A 6381-nucleotide genomic window follows, 5' to 3' on the forward strand; every position below is an offset into this window, starting at 1 on the left:
TCATTTTCCTGGTTTGTCTGATTATTAAGGTGCATTCTCTATTCCTTGCCCTCCTTAGCGAACCTAGCGATCTGGTCCATAACCGTGTATCCTATATATTGATAGCGTTACCAGCTACAAGTTACATGTATTACGGTATTTTGATAGCGTGCATATGCTGTGTGTTGTCTCCTTAGCAGACTAGGAAGTTCAAAAAGACAGTAAAGACTGCAAACGTTATACCTCCGTGTCTCTCTCTTTCTTTTCCCATAAAAACACTACAAAGCTGACCTAAAGTTGTTTCCTGTTTAGACAAGAGGATATACTACCCAGAGATTTGTGAGATCAGATAAAGACTCCCTGTAAACCTTACATATTAACATTGTAAATATTCTATAGACACTGAACAGACAAAGGAATGTGTGCAAAGCAGTGTGAGAACCGTCTTACACTAACAATGGGCACTTTAAATCATTTATGATTTAGCATCACACACCAAAACATAGACAATTGTTTCTCAGTGCTTGTTTAATATGTCTATAAGCAGTATTATCAGGTATACATAACAGTTTTTTCTCACTGAATAATGTATTCAAAGAGAATAAGGAAAATTCGTCTAATTACAACTATGCACATATTGTTATATAATTTAGACCTAGAGCAGGTATCAGGGTAAGCTAAACAAAACAGTCAAGTGAGTCAGATCTTCACCCCGGAGGTGGCCCCCTTTCTACTATAAAGAAAGGATCTTTTCATGGGCTCTCAAATGTTTCAGCCCTGAATACTCACTTAGGCAGGCTTCTTAGGCCAACAGACCAATTAGTGCACAGATTTAGTGGGTGCTGTTTTGATCCTGCTTGCGTATATCCACTGTGGCTGAAAATCAGTCAGAACTCCAGTTCTGGTTACAGCTAGAACAGTCGCTGGACCCAGATACTTCGGCTCACCGACCTTGGTAGGCTTTAGACTTCGTATAAGGACCTGCTGATTAGGCACAAAAGGGTGTGGTGGCTTATTTGTGGGCAGAGGAAGAGTTAGTGAGACATCAGCACTGATAGAATTCAATTTATCAACCAGGGCAGAAACGTAGTCGTCCACCATCACTTCCAGGTTACCTAAGGAAGAAATGCCAGTGCGTCGGGAAAGGCTTGAACATAAAACTTTCAAAAGATTAGTTTTGTTGAAGGGTGATTCTTATTTCTGTAAGTACTACCGGGAGAACAACAGTCCAATTTCAGCCTGTTTCAATACAGGCTTTACACACAGAAAAATCAAGGTACAGTAATGTACCTAAAAGAGTACAAATGCTTTGTCGCCCCAGCTGTACCCTAGCAGGGTACAGAAATGTACCTCTAAACACTGGTACATTTTTGTACCTTCTTGTTTGTACCTCTAAAAGAACAATTTTGCACCCCAAGTGGTAGAAATGTACCTTTATGTTACAGTTTAAAATTACATCCTGGTATTCTCCCAGGGCCCTTCACTAATATCCAGCTGAACTGATTTGTCCTAAAAAAAAAAAAAAAAAAAAACACACTTGCATGGGTGGGAAAAGACTCAATTCTAATTCCTTCAGAAGCATTAGGCTTTGAGCATTTTGTTACCTGTTTAAATACAAAACAGAGGCAGTGCATTTTTCAAATTTTTTTTAATCACTAAAGTAACAAATTTCTTAGTATAAATTTAATTTAACGAGACTGAATGTCCTCCATGTGCACTTTGGGCAGTGGCTTGTCTCCCTCATCCACGATGTTGACAATACGCCTCTGAAGGAAAGTGAGAGTGTTCTTCAGGTGTGGTGGATATGTGATGTTAAAAGTAAAATACATACAGAAGGCAGTCATGAAGGCCTCGTCTAGGCTGGTGCACTGGCACACAACCATGCCATCCACCTTCACCACGCTGTGCCCTCTTCCAGTGATTGCCATCTTCCAATCATTCTCCATCAGTTAAATGTTTGGAAAGGGGGTAGCAGGGTCGTCCTACATAAGAGAAAACAAAAAGAAACATTTTCAAATGTAAATGAATAAGTCATTTACAAGTTATGGCAAAAATGAAGCACATCTACCGGAGACAGAAAAGTCCCAAATCCAAGCTATCTTTTTCTGTTCATGTACTAACATGAGGTCCACCAGCCAGCATAGCAGGATAATTCAGAAGCCTACTTCTTTCATAGTAATCGATCATTTCTCTGAAGATAGATGGCAAAAAGCCAATAAGCACAGCCCTTAAGTCAATTTCTGCAATGTGGAAAAAGATCTTTCTCAATCACATATTTTGCAATGTGGTAAAGCAAATTACATATATTGTGAATTTTAGTAGCAAAGTGACTGTCTACCTAGTAGATCTTCAGCCAGGGCATCCTGTCTTGTTTCAGTGTACTGTTTTGCTAGGGGGGATTTTGCTGTGGCAAGTTTCAGCACATTTGGCAGATCTCTAGCAAAACCCTCTCTGAAGCGATGACAGAAGCTGCTTGGTGAGGGATGGATTCGGTCAATCTCATCAAAAAACTGTAGAATGTGAAGAGATTGATTAACATTTAGTGCATCACTGAATGCTAATTTATTTTAAATAAATGTTTTATTTAATTAAATGTTTATTTTCCGTGACAGCATTCAACATGTCTGCAATTTCCAAAATCGTAATTCCATCCCTGTATCATTCAGATGTTTTCAATAATCACTCCATCAGGCGTTCTTAAGTATGGGTACTTTTTGACTACATCCTCCACAGACATTCCTTCCATGATTTATCGACGTCTCCAGGAGAATGTTCGTGCCATGCGGTCTTTGACATTCAAGATGTCTGGATGGTTCTTCTGATACTAACTTTGTAGAACATTTACATGGGCCTCAACAGACATTGAATCCTCCCCAACACAAGTTTCCTTTGTCAGAACAACAAACAGAGAATGCTTAAACTGTGACAGATAATGGCAGAGACAGATATGTGAAAAGTGAATCCGGGCCCTAATGTTTAGTCAGTGAAAGAGTTAGGTGTATGCAAAAAATATTTAATTGTCTGTAATATCTGCCTTACATTTACAAGTGAAATGTAAAAGTCATTAAAAGTATATAATATAAAAAAATGATGGTAAATAAGATATGCATATGTCAGTGGGCTTACATATGCTACACTAGCTGGCTTTTGACACAAACTCGCAGGTGCACTGGTGGATCTGGACTGCTTTGTATGGCCAAACTTCTCCTTCAGCTTCACCTAGTAAAATCCCCAAAAAAAAAATAAAAAAAATTAATTTGAGCAGATTTCGATATTCCACAGCAGATGGCGCGAAGCGGGAAAAATGGGTTGCGCTGCCCAATTCTGCAGGGGCTAAATGGCGATGTTAAGTGAAATCATTTTACATGGCTAACTTGACTAAATGAACAAAATAACTGTGTGTAACCCAACTAGCAACAAGCCATAACGTGCTGAGTGTAATTAACGATAGTTTAAGTTATGCTTTTAAACGTTATTGATAGCTAACAATAGCATGCTATGAAAAAAAAAAAAAATCAAGATTCGGTTACTTACCCCTGAATTTCCTTGCCTCTTCTTTGTTAATCCGTATTCCAGCTTCAATTACTTTCTGAATTAGTTCATCCGTAGAAAAAATCGACAAGGATGGACAATTAACCGACATTTTCGTCCATTTCTCGCATTCCTATTGCAAGTGAGAGAGAAAGTGCACTCACTGTGCAACGCGCAAAGAAGATATCCCGCCTTCTGAATAGACGAGCCAATGGCTTTTAAATTATGATTTTGTGATCTCTGATTTGCTGCATAATGTACCTTAAGCTTGTTAAAAGTACAATTATGTACCCTTTGCTGTCAGAACTAATTTTGTACCTTTAAATTAAAACAAAGGTATACAGTTGTCACCTTAAGGACCATTTCCTGTACCTTACAGGGTACTTTCATGGCAAATGTACCTCTAGGTACAGAAACGATACCCCTATTTTTCTGTGTGTAGTAACACGTTCCTTAATGGTTCTGTTTGTTCTCTCTACCACTCCAGCTGACTGTGGGTGATAGGGAATATTAAAATGCCAGTGAAATGCTAAGCTTTTAGCCAAAAGTTGGGTTACCTTCGAAGCAAAAGGTGTGCCGTTATCACTTTCAATCACACTAGGAATACCAAACCTAAAGATGATCTCTTTCGTTAATATTTTGACAACCGTTTTAGCGTACTCTGTTGCACATGCAAATGCTTCTGGCCACTTACTGAATCTGTCAACTATAACCAACATGTATCTCAAATTTTCTACAGGTGGCATATGTGCAAAATCTATCTGTAGGTGTTGGAAAGGGGCTTCAGGAAAAGTAAGCGCAGTATGTTGTACAGGTTGATGTACGTTAGTTTTGGCACAAGTCAAACATGAATCCAACACTATTGTTTTAGCTACATCACCAAAACAGTATAATGCGTTTATAGCCTGTATGACTTTAGCTATGCTAATGTGTGACATCCCATGATAGTGCTTTACCAACAATATTAAAGCTAGTTTAGGCGGAGCACTTTTACCATCTACATCTCTAATGACACCAGCAGAATCTGATTTACAGTGTTTGGAAGTCCAATACTTTGTCCTCCTCAGTAGGCTGACTCTGAAGTATTTTTAGGTCAATGTGTGGTATATTGGAGATATGTGACATCGTCGAGATCTCAGTATTTGTATGTACTGTGTCCAAATCTACTGGTTGTTTAGCTGCGTCCTTAGCTACTTTATTCGCTAATGTGTTTCACTGAATTTCCTCTGAATCACCTCCTTTAACCTTAACTATGGCCACTTTGGCAGGGAGCTGAACAGCTTTTAAAATGTTGCCTATGAGATTAAAATGTGCTATGGGCTTTCCATCAGCTGTTTTAAAGTGTCTTTGCTTCCATGTTTAGGCAAAATCATGCACAACACCATAAGCATACTTAGAATCATTGTATATAGTCACTACTTTACCTTCAGACAACTGACATGCTCTTGTAAGTGCCACTAACTTTGCAGCTTGTGCTCATGTGTATGGTAATGGTTTATCTTCAACTATTTCATAAGGTAATCTTACATCCGCATATCCACATAAATACACACCATCAGAAAGTTTTGAACATGAACAATCTACATATAGGCAATCCCCCTCTTTCAGGGCCGTATCTAAAAGATCGGGCCTATAAGAGGTCTCTTGTTCAATGTGTTTAAGGCAATCATGTGCGTCATCAAAACCATCTACGTCAATATCGTCTAGCAGATCACGCAGAGCTACTACAGCTGAATGCGGCTGAGAAGAAGGCTTAATAGTTGATTTTTCCGTTGCCAAGAATGTGGTTTCATAACCAGATCGACGTTGTGCTGTCATATGTTGTGTGTTGAGGTTGTGTAAAATAGCTGTTACCTGATGTGAGGTGTACAGTATCAAAGGATGTGACAGCACCGTTTTCTCAGCATCCTGGACCATCAGAGCCGCAGCAGCCACTGCACGCAAGCACGAGGGCAACCCTTGTGCTATGTTGTCTAAAGATTTGGAAAGATATGCAACAGGGCGATATCTGTCACCGTGTTCCTGGGCTAGGATCCCCGCAGCCGTACCACCACGTTCGTGCACATAGAGGTGAAAAGGTTAAGTATAATTCGGATGATGAGAACGAAACCCTGAGGAAGACGGGTCCAGTTTAATTGATGTAGGGATCCTCATAGGTAAATGTGAAAAGCGGCTACGTCTGAGGCCAAAGGGACACTGAAAAGAGCTGAACAAAGATCAATGACAGTAAAAAATCTGTGAGTCGCTGGTATAGAGTTAACAATGGTAGCTACATCGGGCACCAAAGGAGCTAACGGAATAACTATTTTATTAATCTCACGTAAATCTTGAGTTAGCCTCCAGCATTTTTTATCTGCCTTCAAGACGGGATTAATCGGTGTGTTATGAGGTGAATGTGTCTCGAACAAAACACATTGCGCCAATAAATTGTCAATAACTGGAGCAATGCCAACATTCTTCTCTTTCGACAATGGATATTGTTTTACAAAAACTGGATTATGTGTTTTCATGAGTGCATGATACGGTTTTACCTGGATTAAACCTGCCTCGTCTTTGTAAGAGGCTCATAATTTAGGGTTAACTTCACCTAAATTTGGTTCATCAGGCAGGACCTCTGTACTAACCTGGAAGAAATCTTCCGGATGTGGCTGTGGCTCGGTTGAGAGCATGAGGACAGAAGGAAAAGACAGTGAAACATTGGTTTCAAAAAACAGAATTTCCATTCCCATTTTATGCATCATATCTCTTCCTAAAAGGTTTAAAGGCGAGTTTGGAATTATTGTAAAGCTATGATAAAAATTCGTACCAGTCGGTGTCACCACAGGCAAAGGTGAGTTACAGGACATGAAATTGGAACTCTATATATTCCCT

At 39.4% G+C, this 6381-nt stretch overlaps 1 long non-coding RNA gene across 1 annotated transcript; it reads right to left on the reverse strand.

Annotated features, from left to right (window-relative positions):
* Positions 1-1671: 1671 nt before the first annotated feature.
* On the reverse strand, positions 1672-2996 carry LOC310733709. The gene is made up of 3 exons (XR_014535872.1): positions 2663-2996; positions 2318-2489; positions 1672-1961 (listed from the first exon to the last, which is right to left on the reverse strand). It is a non-coding gene; the product is annotated as an uncharacterized lncRNA (long non-coding RNA).
* Between the last annotated feature and the right edge of the window lie 3385 nt (positions 2997-6381).

This window comes from Silurus aristotelis (genome assembly GCF_946808225.1).
Source record: "Silurus aristotelis genome assembly, chromosome: 11".
NCBI classification, from domain to species: domain Eukaryota; kingdom Metazoa; phylum Chordata; class Actinopteri; order Siluriformes; family Siluridae; genus Silurus; species Silurus aristotelis.